At 32.1% G+C, this 19,303-nt stretch overlaps 1 pseudogene; it reads left to right on the forward strand.

Annotated features, from left to right (window-relative positions):
• LOC129314165 (probable LRR receptor-like serine/threonine-protein kinase At3g47570) overlaps positions 1-19,303 on the forward strand; it is a 32,926-nt pseudogene that overhangs the window by 5,562 nt on the left and 8,061 nt on the right.

Raw genomic sequence — 19,303 nt, forward strand, 5'->3', positions numbered from 1 at the left:
AATCCAATATTTTTTTCACCCAAAATTTCAAGAAGGAGTTGCAAATTATTCATAAGGTAGTTGCAAAATTTAGAATGTCAGTTGCAAATTACTGAAGCCATGTCCTAGAATAACAAACTTTTTTAACAATTAAATAGGCTTTTCACTCAAAATTTCAAGAATGAGTTGCAAATTATTCATAATACAGCTACAAAATTTGGTATCTCATTGCAACTTACTATAGCATTGTCCTAAAATAATAACTTGTTAGCTTTGCAAGTTCAAGAATTCAACAGTTTTTCCACCCAAAATTTTAAAAAGAAGTTGCAAATTATTCATAATACAATTGCAAAAGTTGGTATGTTAGTTGCAAATTACTTAAGCATTGTCTTAAAATAATAATTCATAGTTTTGCAAGTTTAAGAATTCAATAATTTTTTCAACCAAAATTTTGAGAAGGAGTTGCAAATTATTCATAAGGCAGTTGCAAGATTTGGTATGTCAATTGCAAATTACTAGAACTATGTCCTAAAATAATGACTTTCTCAAGAATTCAATAGTATTCCCACTCAAAATTTTGACAAGCAATTGCAAATTTGTCTCGAAATAGTTGTAAAATTAGGTACCTAAGTTGCTTGGCAACTTGCTTGATTGAGTACAATGTATAACTTGATCGCTTGGCAACTTGATTGATTGTGCTCTTAAAATTATGAAAAGAAGTTACAAAGTCTTTGGAAGGAAGTTAGAAAGTTGGAAATTTAAGTTTAAACATTACAAATACATTTCAATATTAGATATCAATAATAGAGTTCATAGTTACATTTAGGAAGGACAGTTGTACAAGCCATCAAACATTGTAATTACATCACGCACACATAATTAAAATTCATTTAGACTAATAATTTCCTGCCTTCTTTGTTCAGTTGGCTGCTAAAATAGAGGCAAAAACTTGTTTATCACTTCATTTCTTTTGTGATTAACCTGCCACCATACCACATCCACCCTAAATTGTCTCACTTGTTCTTAAAAAAACATGAGAAAATTTTAAGTTTGACGTTGATAATTGAAAGAAAAATATTAAAAAAAATTATAAATCACATATACATACATTTAAAAAGTTCTCCATTGTGAGTCCTTTTCTTTTTTATCATCTCATTCTATACAGTACTTTATGACATATATCCCACAGTCATCTCTACAAATATGAGCAGTTAAGGTAAGTCAAAATATCTATTTGAAGTGAATACACACAATTAAGTTTGGGGCCAATGAAAATTTAATTTAAAATTTTTATCAGTAGGTTTCTCATTACTATAGATAATTTTAGCCTTCTATGCTACATATAAACTTGTAATATTGATCATATTACTCATGTTGATTTTACAAATTGGTGAGATCAACAACCAATTCAACACTAACATACATTTATCTATGCCGTAGCAATCAAGAATTTGTACTTCCAACTTAATAGGACCAGAACAACCATAGGAGCAGCAAATTAAAGCCTTAAGAAAGAGACAAAATGTGGCCATTATTTACTACATTGTCTCAATTATTCAAATGGAATATGAGGTGCAATGGGATAGAGTCCTAAGACACTTGATAAATGAAGTGGAAAGATGCAACTGATATTTATAACCATTACACAAGAAGTTGACAACTATAAAGCTATAACATACAAAAGTTATTAAACATTAAGGAAAGGGTAAGAAGTACTAATCAATGATGTTTAACATCAAAATGACAAAAAATGAATGCCCATTTGTAGATCACTAATTTGTAATGTTAGTGTATATGGGTGAATGAGTGAGTGTATACATATAAAGTGAAATGTCAACATATGCAAGATTTTCCTACAAAAAATCAAGCAAATCTAACACTGACATTGATGAACATGATAAAGATGAACTTGTAAACAAGAGATATATTGGAAGTTTGAACCATATATCATATATGAAATAGCATATTTCAACTGTATTACTAAGGCAACCTTATATTCTGTCTAATATTTTTATCTTATGAAGAACATCCTGAATTTTCAAAGAAGTTAAAGATCACTTTAATTGGAGCCCTGTAACTTGATATATGAATTTTCAAAATGACGACAATGAATCTGATTCCTATTTTCCATGGGCTGAAATTTTATTAATAATGTTAAATAAATAGGCTGGAAACTCTATGGCTATGTGTAGAGGCTCTATCATAGTTAGCCAATTTGTTGACATAGCTTGAAGGAATGAGTTCAAAGTATTGTTTGTGTGCATGTGAGGAGAAAAAACAAAATGGCCAGTATGAACTACAATTCCAATTTCATGTGGTGCTTTATGATGATTAATTACAACACATATAAACATAATTAAACTTCATGTGGACTTTTCCCCTACCCTCCTCGATTAGTTAATAGCTACAATAGATGTAAGAAGTTCATCTGACTTTCTTCCTCTTATGGTTAACTAGCTATCATAGCACATCTACTCAAAAACTTCATTTTCACATCATTAAAATTTATGAGCTTCTTCTCCAACCTTTGTTTGATTTGCATTTACAAATGATAGATGATGATAGAGATGTAATTTCTCCAATTCCTCCCTTAGGTAAGTGAGGTAGATATAGTTTCCAAAGGCATTGATTGATTACTACAAGAAAGGTGCTAGTTACAATAATGGCTCACAACAATTTCAATAAAGAGCACCTTGAAGAAAATCAAATTAATCAGTTTTAATAAATATATTCTATTAGCCATAGTAACTCTAGTTGCAAGATTCAATTTTTCTTTCTAAATATAGAAAGTTTATCTGTAAATGTTACTACATGAAATTGCAAACTGTTGAGTATCAGTTGCAAATTCCTAAAAATGATCACATAATTTGCAAGATTCAATTTTCCTTCTTAAAAACAAGGTATATGTAATTGTCAATGTTACTACACAAAGTTAAAAATTGCAAAGTAGTAGTTGCAAATTGCAGAGGATGATGTAATAATATGCAAGAATCAATTTTGTTCTTAGGAAAATAGAAACTCCAACTACAAACATTACTAGAATGAAGTTATAAATGACAAAGTAGTAGTTACAAGTCCCTCAGAATGATTTGATAATTTGCAGGTTAAGATTTAATTTTCCTTCTTAAAAACAATAATTTTGATTGTAGTTTTTTGGAATTGATCCAATTATTTTAGAGTCAAATCCTTAAAAATTCAGGAATACTAAATAGAAAACGGCTTATATGATTGCAGCTCATATTATGAAAGTCTATTAGTATGCTAGAAATTTAAAAAAAAAAGTCAATGAAAGAAATCTTCCATCAATTTATCAAGCTAGTAATAAGCACAATAATAAGCAAGACCTTCAAACCTAAAAGAATTCATTGTTGCAGTACATTTTTCGGCTGTAACTAAAACCAATTGGCTAAATATATTCTTTCATTAATAACCCAAAGATGAAGTCCACCAAGAAAAAAAACAAAATAAGCCCGAAAGCAAATTAAACTAGTTCCTACTTATTAGTTTTGTCCCTTTTCTAGCACTTTACAAACTATTGTTAGAATTTAGCAAAATACCTTAAGGTGTGATGTAGTTTAGTGTTGTCAATGTTCTTTGCTTTTATCAACAATATCCACGTCTTTCTCAATCTCTCCTTGTGCGTGGTCAAGTGCGATAAAATTTTCTCTCGATCTTTCTTCTGTTCTCTACATGCCATGTTTATGGGATTGTGAAAGAATTTTATCCAGGACACATATGACGATTTAGATATCGAAATGAGATGAGGAAGTCCAAAGCTTCTAACATGATTAATGAGGGCTTTCAAGTAATTTTAACATTTCTCACATGGCCTCTTAAGGACCTGTGGGACTTAATTGATATTTCAAAATGTCTTGAGACATATTTTGAATAAAATTGGTCTTTTAAGACTTCTTTATTATACTTTCATTAATTCTTTATAGAAATTAATTCATATATAAGATCTGAGAAAGACAAAACAGCAAGCCCATGCAAAAATTTTTAGTATAATTGCTCGGCACCCAACACTTCTTAATTACTATATCATATTCCAGTATTAGGGGATTCAAATTGGGACAGACCTCTTGTCATTACTTGAAGAGTTGTTATCTGGCTAGTTTTTTTTTTTTCTTGATCCAATTAATTACCATTGGTTAATTCATGAAGATTTTTCTCTTCTATTATCCTAGACTAGTTTTTGCCAAGTGAAATAATCAAAACAAAACCAAATCGGGTTGCTTGCACTTTTAACAATTTACACGTCTACTAAGTTAATAGCTAAATGAGCAAATTAGTCTCTAAATTATAAATCCAAAAGTATATAGGATCTTAAAATTATCTTTTGTGCAATCTTTTCAACTCAGGTTAAAGGTTAATTTTTATTAATAGCAAAAGTTGGATTATACTATTTTTAAAAATTGAAGGAAAATATTGCATAAAAAATGAGTTTAAAGTCACAAATGCTTGACATTTAAAAATATTTATTCTTTTCATTTTTAACCTTATTTAATATATTGTCTCAATTTAAAAAACTTTGTTAATTCTTATACCCCTAATTAAGGATTTTTTTAAAAAAATGATTATTAAATATACTTTAAAAGACTCAAAATATTTTATATTTTTAATATGATATTTCAAAAAACTAACTTATAATACTAAATGATATGGAGTACTTTAACTTAATTAACGCAAACCCAACTACAATTTTTTTTGGGGGGGATATTAACTTAATTAATTAACTTATATTTTTAATACATACTCCCTACTTTAAAAAATATAAGATATTTTTTGAGGAATTGAATATTTAAAAATGTAAGATATTTTTAGTATTTCAAGATGTAATCATTATCTTTTTTAAAAAAATAACCCTATTGATGAATGACTTTATATTTATTGTAAGTTATTTAACAAAGATAAATGAAAAAAGATATGATTAGTTTGAAAGTAGGTAACTACTTTATTGGAGGTAAAATTTAATTAAAAATACTTTATATTTTTTAATAGGAGAAGTATATAACTTCCAGATACACTCACACACAAACACTATGTTTTAACATATTAGTCCAGTAATATTAAAAATATAATTTGGGTAATTCATGAATAACTTTTGAGTGTATAGTATCATATTGATCAGCATATAGGATGATCATGATTAAATTTGAACGTCTTATACCTTTACAAGTCTATGTGCGCAAGTACACAATTTTAAATGCTTGCATGTCACACACACGCATACGCACTATATAATTCCTTTTTTCCCGTACGAAACTTATGAAACGTTTACCTGCACTAAATCGAGAAAATCTTCCATATCATTAGCACTAGCTAATTGATCAAGTCTCTGGAAATTGAACAATAATTCTTCTCTCCATAAAGTCGAATTTATCAAATAAAGGGAAGACTCCAGAGCTGATTGCCCAATCAATAAATAACAAAAAAAATGGACATCGGGCATAAAAATGTCCTTTGAGAAATTTTTACATGAACTTAGTGCACCAAGTCATCTATACTTCAATAAAAACATGTCATGTTGCATCAATTTAATTAAATAAAATCATTTTCATTGCTATTTTAATAACTTTATTTTATAAATTTGTCTCTTTAATTTATTGTCTTTTCCCTCTCTATCATCATTAGTGATAAAATTTATTTATATTTATAATTATTTGACATGACATTTGTTTTATTGAATAAAACATAAATAACGTGATACACTTGGCGCATCAAAGAATTTCTCGTCCTTCTTTTCTACTGCCCCTCCCTAAGTGTTCAAGCGGGTATCCACGTGGAGGGTCGCGTGAGCACACCGCTTGAACACAATAAATGCACATCTACGGGTAGTGAAGCGAACAGCACCAAAAACCAAACCACCACCGTCATCATCAACCGCTCTAGACATCACCACAGATACAGAAGCTTTGATCTCATTTAAGTCCGAATTGAGTAATATTGATACTCCTCACCCTCTATCTTGTTGGAACGTAACCAGTGTTTATTGTCACCATGCAACTGGTATGGTGTTACCTGCAGTAGGTTTGGCCAAAGAGTGGTAGGTTTAAATCTTTCAAGCTTAAGACTCTCAGGTCATTGAGCCCTTATATAGGTAACCTATCTTTTTTGGACTCCCTCCAGTTGAAGGGTAACCAGTTTACAGTAGTGATTCCTGAGAAAATTGGCCATATCATTCGGTTAAGGGCCCTAGACTTGAGTTCTAACAGAATAGAGGGCATGCTTCCTTCAAACATCACTCGCTTGGTCAACCTCGTCAAACTAAACTTATCTTCAAACAATATAGCCAGCCAAATTCCTCAAGATATTGATAGCTTGAAAAAGCTTCAAGTCTTGAAATTGGGAAGCAATAAGTTTCATGGTGCTGTCCCAAAACTGTTGGGAATATTTCTTCACTCACAAATATCAGTTTTGGCACAAACAGTCTGAGTTGTGGGATTCCCAGTGAATTAGGTGGCTCAAGAACTTAATTGAGCTTGTTCTCACTATTAACGATCCCACTGGGACTATTCCTCCTTCTATACATAACTTATCTTCCCTACTACTAAGGATTTCCCACAAACAAGGAAATTGTCAATAATGAGGTGCACAAAACCCAAAGCTTGTATTACCTTATACAGTGATGAGACAAAAATCCAAATACAAAAGAATTGTCCAACGGTATGTACATATAAGAATAAAGAATAGAAAAGACAATGAGGCCCATAAAATATCTACAAAGCAAAAGACCTAAAGGGCTAAGATTTAGGTCTTCTATTCATTGGGCTTGAGTTGTAACTTTGTCTTAAGCTCTTTTAGGGATATTCTAGCATGCCCTCGTAAATGAGAGGCTGGGACTTTAACAAGCCTGAGTTTGTTTCTGAGTGAGAAAAATTTGGAATATGTCATTGCCTTGGTAAAGAGATTTGTAATATTTTCAAAGGACGAAATGTATTGAACAAGAAGTTTCCAATCCAGCACATGATCTCTGATGTAATGGACATCAAGCTTGGTATGGTTAGTACGAGCATGGTAGACAGGATTCGAAGCTAGGGCTGTAGGTCCCAAATTATCACACCAAGCTACTAGAATTTGATTTAACTTCATCCCTAATTTTGCAATCAGAGATTGCAACCATGCAAGTTTAGTTGCAAGGTTAGCTAGAGACCTATACTTAAATTTAGTACTTGATCGAGCCACTACACGTTGCTTCTTATTAGACGAGGTAATTAAAGAATTTTCAAAGAAGACACAATGTCCTCCAACAGATTTGCGATGCATCCACAAAAATTGCCGAATCAGCATCAGAGAAACCTTGTCAGTTGAGATACTCACTCGATTTAATATGAAGTGTAAGATCTATAGTCCTTTTTAAATACCGTAGTAGTCTCTTGATAGCTTGCCAATGTGTATCTATTGGGGATTGAAGGAATTGACTGAGTTTGTTGACTGTGAACATAATATCTAGTCTAGTGTTGACCAAATATTGAAGAGCACCTATTGCACTTCTATAAATTAAAGGATCAGTGAGTGGAGTGCCATCATGAATGGATAGACTCGGATTAACAACCATTGGTGTTAGGATAGGTGTACAACTTTCCGTTCCAAATTTTCTAAGTAATTCTAGAATGTAGTTCTCTTATTTCAAGTAAAGCCCAGAAGTATCTCTATATGCTTCAATCCCTAGGAAATGATGAAGTTGACTAAGATCTTTTAGAGGAAATAGATAATTTATTTCTCTAACAAAAACAAAGAGCATATGAGGGTTACTTCCACTAATGATTATATCATCCACATACACTAGACAAAATATCACATTATGTTGCAATTTAAAAAGGGATAGCAAGCTCAACCAAAAACTTTTAGATAAGCATAATCTGGATTCTTCTTAAATAACCTTTGATATGGTGAAGAATCACTTAGACTAGGAGCTGGCAATTTGTTAATCAATTCTCCTGTCTTTTCAAATGTATAATATAGGGCATAATAGGATAGTTAGCTCAGTAGACAGAGGTCTAGACTTCATTTTTACTTCTTAGGCAAACAACACTCACTTGAAATTTCTTGCAATTGATAACAATAGGTTTGAAGGTGTAATTCCTACGACCATTGGAAATTTGTCCAAGGTTTTCTCAACATTATATATAGGAGGGAACCATTTCCATGGAAACATTCCCACCTCACTTGGCAATCTTAGCGGCTCGAGTTTATTAAACTTGAGTCACAATGCACTCTCAGGAGAGATTCCTTTTAAGTTAAGCTAAGCTAAGTTGACGGAAGGAACTGCAAGAACTAATTTTGGCTAGAAATCAAATATCAAGAAGTATTTTGGACTCCCTTAGCAGTCTCCAAAAGTTAATCAAAATTGATTTGTCAAGCAATGAGCTTCTAGGCAAAATACCTGAAAGTTTTAGGAAGTTTCAAAACATTATCTTCATGGATTTATCTAACAACAAGCTCAATGGAAGCATACATGGAGAAGTACTTGGTCTCTCAAATATGAGTACTATTTTAAACATGTCTAAGAACATTTTAAGTGAATCCTATTAAAATAGACCACCGACTCTTTCTCCCTCCTCTAGATTTTTCTCTCTCTAGAATCTTATCTCTCTTTAGACGCTTGTATGACAATATCCAAGTTTTTAGTATGCAAGATTTATCTAGAAACTTCTCCCTGAGGAAGCAATACAAGGCAGCAAAAATATGAAAACAAAAAATTGTGAAGGCTCTGGATGAAACACACCACCTCATTCTACTATAAATTTGTGTGTGCAAGCCAAGCAAGTGTAAGAGAAACAAAAAGCAAAGTGAACATATTGTGAAGTGTGTGAAAAGAAAGAGAAAAGGTGAAGTGACATGAATAGAGTGTGAGTGTCAGGAAGGAAGGTGAGAAAGGGACTAAGAGAAAATTGTGAGTGTAAAATCTAAGAATTTTAAGTAAAATTATACTATTGTGTTTTAAATGTATTTTTATTGATTTTAGAGTAACTATAGCAAAAAACAAGAAGTCATAGTACAGTCATTTAATTAAGAGGTTTAAAGTTCAAACCAATGATTTTAAAGCCGGACCGGACCGGTCCTACCGTCGGTCGGTCCACATTCTGGCTCGGCCAGAAGGGAAAAATCGTGTGATAGGTTGAGCCGGGTTGAGCCAGCCAAAACCGTTGTTGGGCCGCGAACCGGAGTTGGGCCGTGAACCGGGCCCGGTTTTTAAAAGCCAGACGGTTCTATTTTTTTTTGCCCCATATATTTTAGAAAGAATGCAGAACAAACCACAGAGTCGTAGACAGAGGGATACCGGCACCGCACGTATGCTCAGCTCTTAGATTGCAGCTCGTAAGTTAGTCACGGTTTTAGATCTCTCGTCTCTTTGAGCTACAAAGTCACCGTTCGGTACCGATTTTTTGGCTTCTTGTTTAGACTTTCAGATCACTTTCATGATCACCGCATCTGGTTTGGCTTCTTGTTTCTATTCTCGGTTTCACGGTTTCAATTCAGAGCTGCGAACTGTGAAGTCACGAACTCACGGTCGGCGCATCTGGTAAATTTCTGATTTGGGATTTGATTAAGGTTTCTGTGCTGACTGCTGAGTACTTTTCTTTAATTTTTATCTATTTATTTTGCTTCTCCATTTTTGATTATTTGCGGTTTTATGAGTGTGTCTGTGTGTGCATTGACTTCTTAAGGATTGAAAGAGATTTAATAGGAATTTCCAGTATTATGGAAGCTGAAGAGATTGAAAGAGTTGGAAGATTTCGTTTTGTATCGAAATTGATTTTATCCGCTATTTTTTGGGCTCTCACGGGATGTTTTGCCATGGGTAATGAAAGCTGTTTTCTTCTTCAACTTCGATTTACATGTGGTCTAAGTGAATTGAATTATCCTTCGCTTATAATCTTTCTCTTGGTTACTTCGGCTTCTTAAAAAAAAATTAAAGACCCCCCATTTCATTTTCTCTTGGTTTCTATATAATTCTTGACCCTTGCTGTTATCAATTGGAAAACCGGGAGTAACTTGGATTGAAACTGGATTGAGTTATGTTGTTGTTTGCTTCTTACTTCTCCAATTGATTATGGTGAAATTTCATTGTTATTTAAATAGCATCTCTTGTTGCTAATTTGTTAAAGCAGCATGTTTTATTAAGCTAACATCTGTCCGCATGCAATTCCCTAATGCAGCGGGAATATACTCAACAGTCAGCACAGAGCCACAGACACATTTTCTTTGAGCTTCGATTTCAAGCTTCCCACTGTGACTTCACTGAATTTTTTATTTTTTCCACAGTTGTGACTTTACTGAATTGATTAGGTCTTTTAATGACAAATCTAAATTTTGCCTTGTAGAAAATGACATCTGAAAATGCTTCAACTACTGCATCAACACAATCTGTTAGATCAAAGACAGATCCTACATGGGAGCATTGTGCTGAGGTCAAGCTCCCAGATGGCAAAATTCGCCTAAAATGTTTGTACTGTGCAAAAGAATTTGCTGGTGGAGGGATTCATAGAATGAAACAACATCTTGCTGGAAAGAAAGGGGATGCAATAAGTTGCAAAAAGGTGCCTGCTGATGTTCGCTACCGACTTGAAGAAAATTTAAAGGAGATTAGGGAGAATAAAGGCAAAAGGCAAGATAGTTATGAAGAGGACAATCCATATGGCCCTAATGTCACACCATTAGAAAGTCATGATGGAAATTCAGAAGAAATTTCTACTCCTCAATCTCAAACCCTCAAGGAAATTCAATCACAAAGTCAAACGCAACTTGGAAAAAGAAAGGCTCCTATTGACAAATATTTTGCACCAAGAACAACCCCAGGAGCACAGCCAGGGATACGAAGTGCGCTTGTAGGTAAAGAACCTATACGTAGGGCAGATATGGCTTTTGCTAAGTGGATGTATGATTGTTGTATTCCATTGAATGTTGTCAATTCAGCATTCTTTCAACCTATGATTGATGCGTTTACAACTATTGGCCCTGGTTATAAAGGGCCAAATTATCATGCCATGAGAACTAAATTACTGCTTGATACTAAAAAGGAAGTTCAATTAATGGTTGATAGTTTTAGAAACTTTTGGGATGATACTGGTTGTACAATCATGGCCGATGGTTGGCAAGATCAAGCAAATAGGTAATTGATTAACTTTCTTGTCTATTCTCCTAGGGGAATTGTTTTTATTAAATCTGTTGATGCATCGGACATAGTCAAGGATGCCCAAAATTTGTGCAACTTATTCACTGAAATGGTTGACTTTGTTGGAGTCACAAATGTTGTGCACTTGGTAACTGATAATGCAGCTAATTATAAAGCTGCTGGGCGGTTATTATGTGATAAATTTCCTTCTATTTTTTGGTCTCCTTGTGCTGCACATTATTTGAACTTGATTTTAGGAGATATCGATAAAATGGATATTGTGATTGGCTTGGCAACACGTGCATCTATGGTGACAAAGTTTGTTTATAATCATGCCTTTTTGCTTACTTGGCTGAGAAAAAGAGAAGGTTGGACTGAAATTATTCGCCCTGGGGTGACACGATTTGCTACCACTTTTATTGCATTGAAAAGTATTCATGAGCATAAACATGATTTGCAAGCCTTGGTAACTAGTAAAGTATTTTTAGATTCTAGATACTCAAAAGGAGAAAAGGCAAAGGATGTGACTTTAATAGTGCTAGACAATCAATTTTGGAATGATTGTAAAATTGTGGTCCAAATTGTTTCACCACTTATTCGATTGTTGAGGATTGTTGATGCTGATGAGAGGCCTTCACTTGGGTATGTATATGATGGCATGTACAGGGCAAGAAAAACTATCAAGAATATATTAATGAATAAAAAGCCCTTGTATAAGCCTTACACAAGGATTATCAAGAAAAGGTGGGATTCTCAACTTCGTCAGAAGCTTCATGCAGCAGCTTATTTCCTAAATCCTGTGTTCTTTTATGATAAGCAGAGCTTTTCTAAAAAGCCAGAGGTTATGGCTGGATTTCTTGATGTTTTGGATAAGACAATCACTTCTAACAAAACCAAGTTTGTGCAAGAAAGTTTGTTGTATCAAGATAGAGTTGATAGCTTCGGTCGTTCCTTGGCCATTTCATCTATAAACTCATTGCGGCCAAGTAAATTTTAATGCTTTTTTCATTTAACTTTAATAGTTTTTACTTTTTATAGTTCTTACTTGTGTTTATCTTTGATGCTAAATTTTGCAGATGAATGGTGGAAAATGTTTGGTGATAGTGCACCAAATGTTAAAAAATTGGCAATGAGACTCTTAAGCCAAACTTCATCTTCATCTGGTTGTGAAAGAAATTGGAGTGTTTTTGAAAGAATACACTCTAAAAAAGGGAATAGGTTGGAGCATAAAAGGTTAAATGATCTTGTGTTTATTCATTACAACCTTCGTTTGAGAAATAGGTATATCATTTAATTATAGCTAAACTTTGTTTAACATGAGTTTAATTGTAAGTTAACTTCTAAAATTTTAATACTTTGGTTATGTGTTTTAGAGTTTATAATAAGAAAAGATCTTTTGATCCTATTGATTATGAAAGTATTGGTGACATTGAGTATTGGATCATGGAAGATGAAAATTCTCCCACCCTTAATTATGATGAGATAGAAGAAGCTATGCTTTATGATGATACAATAATTCCACAAGTTTCTATCAATCAAGATGAAGGTTTGATCTTTGAAATTTTTTAGTATTTAGTCATGTTATTTTTTTCTTATAATATGTGTTACTTATTAATTTTAATATTTGATTTGTTACATTATTCAATAAAGGTAATAATGAAGGAGGAGGCAATGAGGTTCCGTCTGGGGGTGGATGTTCAATCATAGAAGGACTTGATTTGAGATCTTTTACCCAAGAAGATGTTGAAACTTATAGTTATGATGATTTACGGGAAACTCATGCTTGGCTTAATCAGGATCCACCAATCTTTGATAAGTTATGAATAGATAAATATGATGTTATGCTTGTTTAAATTGTTGGTGTGTTGTGTTGTATTGCCTTGTTAGTTGTTATTTTGTCATATGTTGAAGTTGAAGTTGACTATTTATCTTGATATTTTAATTATTTGATGTTTTGTTTATATTATTTTATAGATATATAATTTTTAAATTTAATTATGACGTTACCGATTCGACCATTGGTCCAACCCGGTTGTACCATGCGAACCACGGACCGCTGTCCTCTCCGGTTCAATATCCGGTCCGGTTTTAAAAACATTGATTCAAACCTTAAGGAGGGCAAGAGTGGAGATTTTACTTTATTTTATTTTATTTTTTGCTTTAGCTTTTCCCAAAATTATCGTCATGCCCCTTCTTCAAATATGAATATATCTTCCTTTCCTTCTTCAATTTTTCCAGAACTGTGTGTGAGGGAAAGAACTTCGATTTTCTGCCAATAGTTGATCCTCCATTGCACTTCGTCTCTTCCCTCCCATTTCCAGTGGTCGCCGGTGAAAGTGGAGGCTCGTTGCCACTGAGCAGTGGCCGGATTCTCCATCATGCTTCCTGTCTTTGTTTATATCCCTCATGTTCTGCTCAGTCCTCGTCGTTCGTGTTGCTGATAGGTGTGAGAATCAGGTTGCCGACATTGCAAACGTGCGCTGTGATCGTCCACTGCTAGTAGTACAAGTTGTGAATCCATGGTTCTTTACTCTACCATCGATCTCTGCGTCTTCCTTCACTGTTTGTGCCATTGAACTTTCTTCTTCCTCTTTCATCCTTCCTATTCGTAAGTGGTAAGCAAATGAAGGGCTAGTCTGATGCTGTGGGAGGACTGATTTGTGGATAAGAGGCTAGTTTAATGTTATCTTCTTCCCCTGTTCAGCTGTGGTTGCATTTTCTTCCGCCCATTTGTGCTATGTTGGTTCATCTGAAGTGAGCAATTTTGATCTCCTTTTCTTTTCCTTAATAAATCTATGAGTAATTTTTCTTTTATCCTCTGTTGATGCCCGTGGCTGTGTGTTCAAATATGAAGGGGAAGCTTGAATTAAATTAAAAAAAAATGATGATGTAGATTTGAGATCTAATTAAGTGTGAAATGGTTATTAGCTATAATACTAACATTATGAAATCTTTAGATGTGAAATTGAAGAGAAAGAAGTTGGTATTTGTTTAAGATGTAATGCTCATAAGATGTTTGATAAAATGTCCATTAGGAAAGTTTTATTTAAAATTGCAATTATTAAAGTCTTACTGAATTCATTGGAAGACATAATTAGTTGAGATGCTATTATCTTATAAATTTAGCTTGAAAATTGCAAAAGGAAATAGTTGAATAGAAATTTTTCTATAAATTTATTGGATCTGATAAGAAACATGAATTGGTTTGGATTTTGTGAATTTGTGAATTTAAATCAAATATTGTGAAGAAATTTATTTATATTATTAAGAGATAAAGTGAATTCTTGAGAGTTTTATGATTATAATTTATAAAATATAGTGGTGACTTGTGATTGAATTTTTGGGATTGAGTTAGAAGAGGAAAGAAATCTTTATAATTTATAGAAACTTAATTAAATTGCATTATTTTATAATCGTATGGGGGGTATAGAAGAAAAAGATTTTGATAGGGGCTCAAGGGAGAAAATTTTTAAAAATTGAAAACACTACAAGTAAGTAAATAACATCCTAATTAATTTATATATTAGAAAAAATTTCTTTATCAAAATATTATTTTTAACAATTTTCATATACTTATATATTTATCTTGCATTAGCTACTGTTGTTAATTAAATTATTTTATTTTTTGGAGTCATGACTTATACTTTTTATATCGACAAAAATGCTTTTACAAATTCTAGTAGTCCTTTATTGGATAAAACCAACTCTAAAAATGAGTGAACAATTTATGAGATATTAGCTATGAATTTTATATTTAGAAAGATTGATGTTTTTATCTATTTTATATGAGTTTGATATTGAGAAGAGAAATTATATATCACCCCCCCTTAAAGTAGGGTGACACCGACATTGAACATAAGAATAATACTCATATTTCAAAAGTCTTAACTCAAGAAAACTCAAATTTCTAATACTTGAACATGTAATTAGTGTAATTGGGCAATTTTGTAATACATTTTATATAAGTTACAAATCACTTATCTTCTGTAGAAATTTTAGCAACACTTGAACATCTCAAAATTTCTACGAGATCAATTTAACAAAAGGGAGCTCTACTTCTCAACAACAGACAAAAAACACAGTGTAAGGCTCAAGATTCTAACTATAATTTACATGCAACGCCTAAAGATAAGATTTACAAAATATAATACATGAATTTTAAGTCTACATTTAAAGAAGTTTGATCTACAGTCCTTTACTTCAATTTAATATAGTAGTCTATCAATGATTAGTAGGTAGTACAATACCAATTAATGTATCTGAGATCAAAATAATAATTTTTAATGAATAATGTCCCAAGTTTAAGTTAAAAAAATAATGAAAACAACATCAATGTGTCAATTATAAATTTAATAAGATAATTATTAAATATAATATAAACACATGTCTCATAGATCAACAATTATGTATATATTTAAACCATGGATGTATTAGAAATTCAAGTTTCATTTTTTAAGCTACAATATATCCCTTCAAATATAAAACCAAAATAAATTAATAAATAAATAATTTGGCTAGATATATACAATCTGTTTATGGTGAAAGAACAATTTATTAAAAAAATTAATTTTAAATAAATAGAAAGTTTCAAAACTCATCCTCAATAAAACTTAAATTAAAACGAATAAAAGCATAAACGCATAGCTCACAAGAGTAAGTAACCAGTCAAACGCAGCTTAAAACCACAAAACAAGCTCGGCAAAAGTCACGAAACAAGTACAGCAAGTGCCACAAAACAAGCGTGAGTATAATGCTCACGAATACCTATCCTTCCGTTCCATGTGTGTTGGCCTGCGCACGGGCTAGCACCTCCTACAAATATCCTACTAGCTAAGTGTACCATAGCGCATCAAGAGCTAACAAAACTATCATTAACAACTAACGTTTTGATTTAATCTCACATTTTAAACTCATTAGGTATGAATCTATAAAATCAACATATGATCCCTTTTCAACCTTTCTCATTTTATTTAACAAATTTGAATTCATCAACATATATCCCATGAATGAATCATAATAAGTAATCATTTCTTAAAAATAAATTCAAGCATCAATTAATACCCATAAATTAAATGCTTTCAAATATTTCTTGGATAAATAAATTTAACTCTTTCAATGAAACTTTACATCATGAAAACATTTCTATAAATGATGATTGATAATAAATTTAACATCATAAATCATTAAGTAAAGATAAATTAAAATATTGTACAATTTATTCTTGAGAAATCAAAGATTTATATAAATAGAAGATATGATATATAAATATATTCAAGCAATATTTTTTAAAAAATAAGTTTGATGACAAGTCATTAGAATGTTATTCACTTACCTATTATACTTTCAAATCCAAATATTTACTTCTTTCAACTTCTAAAAAGTTTCTCCACTTCATCTTACCTTATATAAAATATAACAGGATTTTAATAACCTTTCTACAAGTTCCATAATATTTTACCATAGCTAACTATTCTATAGAAATATGATTTTCTCTCAAAACTTATTGTATCAAACAACTAGCGTGTATAATTTCCAAACCATTCATTATGCCTTTTCAAGCTTTAATATCTTACCCAACAATTTCTAAACCTCCATAATCAGCTTCATCATGCTTTTTCAATCAATTTTCCTAGAAAGAATTGGTTTGAGCCTAAAGAAAATTCAACCCACTGCCATTTTCTTCAAGTAAGAACCAAACAATTATAGTGAAATTACATGTCAAATCATGCTCTTCGAACTCTTAAACTTGTTTGATTCTCAACCCCTCATACTCCTCAGCAACAGCAACAAAAATAGAAACAATAATTAATCCATAACTTCATATAAATGCTCACCACCAAAACGTAACAGAGGAAGAAAGAAATTCTCACCCACAACACTAAGCGACACGGGCAGGGAAAAGAAAACTTGCAAGAGGATGATGCTCTGCAACTCGGATAAACAGCAGAGAGGAACTCAGGATCGAGGGAGAAGAATTTCAAACACCCTTTCAACCAATCGACAATGGCAGCACTTGAAGAAGAAAATGAAGACGACGCTAGCACCCGAACAAGGAGGATGAAGTGGAAGATCCCATTACACCCAGAAAATCGCACGGAAAGAGATTGAAGAGAATGATGGCAGAGCAGAGAAGAGAAGAACAGAACCACATACCCACACAAATGCTCGAACGGAGAAAGAAGAAGGATACTCCGGCACTCTCACAATCTCCAGTGACGACAGCGAGAAGGTAGAATGGGGGACAGGATTTGAACGCCGCTTCTCTCTCACAAGGTTGTGGAGAAATCGCAGATGGAGAAGACTCAAGCTGTGCGTGCGTGCGTTCTGGTTTTTAACCCTGTTTATTTTTTTTTTCCTAAGGGCAAAAAGGTAATTTTGTAATTCAGAGGCCAAAAATAAAATCCTTCTACGTGTAGCAAGAGGGTCCGAATGTGGAACCTAATATATATATGTATATATATAACAACGACAGACACCACCAGGCCACCTTTTTCTCTTCTTTTATTTGGTCCAAAATTGATAAAAATACAATTATAACACTTCATCACAAATTTTATTTTTACCAAAATTTCTGGATTATTACATTATATTTTGTAAAGTGATAATTTTTTTACATGTCTGGAGATAGATTTTAAAAGAGACTTTATACAGAATACTAGTTATTAATAACCGTCCTTTTAGCCCTTGGCACACTATGATTGATAACTAACTAGTTTGATTTTCTTGAGTTCTGCTTTCATGTCTATTATTCATGGATTTTGTACCTGTGTCTGTTACTTATCTTTATAGACTGTGTGTTCACATCTGTTTCATGACTTTGACTACATCTGATTAGTTACTCTCGTGAATTGTGTGTTCATATCTATTTCGTAGCTTCAGCCGCCTTTGGTTAATTACCTCATGGACTATGTGTCCATATTTATTATCTGTTCTGTAAAGTTTTCATAAACAAATTAATGTTATTGGATTTGTGATTTGTTAAAAACACACACACACATGCTTTGTTGGTTTAATTAGTAAATATTTTTATTCGTATTTAATTATTTAATTTACTTGATTTCTTAAAGCCATGTGATAAATTATTTATTTAGTTATTTAAAATTTAATGTTTCAACATTTGTGAAATTGTCAGGATATTTAAATTCTTGAATTTAGTGGCTCTTTTTTTAATTTGTTTATAATTATATGAAAATATTCAGCTATCTCCTTTTAACTTTATTATTAGGACGTTATTCACTAAAAATAATTTTAGTCTCAAATAATATAGTTGATGTTGAACTATCCGTTGAACATGAAGGAGTCTGTTATTGACTAGAAGTGGAGGAGCTAAGGATTAAAATTTCTTTGATGTAAAGTTTTGATTATGAAATTTTCTTTTATAAATTCATTTTAGGTGATCCACATAGTCTGTAGTTAGGTTATTTATGGGATTATATATTTTTGTCTATTAGTTGGAAAGAGCTTAGCTCCTAATTAATTTAATTTCTTGATTGAAATATTGTATTTGTAGAATTTTTGGGAGGTCCTACTTATAAAGGAGGTTCTGCAAAATTTCTACCAAAAAAATATTTTTCATGGACATTATTAAAGCCATTAAAAATTTAAATATAAATCTAATTATATTTTGAAAATAAACATTAAATATTATATTAAAATTTACTTGACCACGACTTAAGAGGTGTATGTTTCTCTATATATCACATATTAGTCACATCTATTTTTGGGGCATGACAAATGAGAAGACATAAGTGTTTGTGTGTATTGTAGTTTTAAGTAAATAATAAAAGTATATTTCTAGTTAAGTCTCTCTCTTCCTTCATCCTCAAATTCTAACATTTGGTATCAGAGCTGAGTTAGAGCTAGCCATCAAAGAGTAGTTAGGTTGCTTAAAAGTGGTCATTATTGATAAAGTATTTCAACTCTTGGTGTTAAAGTCAAAAATATCCCAAGTTCTATTTGTACACAGTCTAGGATTGTGTAGTCAATTGGTCAAGGATTAGATCAGCTTGGTATAAGTGCAAGGCACTACTAAGATTGCTATCGTAGACATGACGTCAAATGCTTGTTTAATGGAGAAGCTAAACAATGAGAATTATTAAAGCATGGAGTATAATAGTTGAGCCTTGCCTCAAAGATCAGAATCTTTAGATCTGATCGATAAAGATGACGCTACAGCTCTAACAAATCCAAGTGAATTGAAAAGTA

Source organism: Prosopis cineraria, unplaced genomic scaffold, assembly GCF_029017545.1.
Source record: "Prosopis cineraria cultivar Desert tree isolate PC_DT_omini unplaced genomic scaffold, ASM2901754v1 PC6, whole genome shotgun sequence".
In the NCBI taxonomy this organism is placed as follows: domain Eukaryota; kingdom Viridiplantae; phylum Streptophyta; class Magnoliopsida; order Fabales; family Fabaceae; genus Prosopis; species Prosopis cineraria.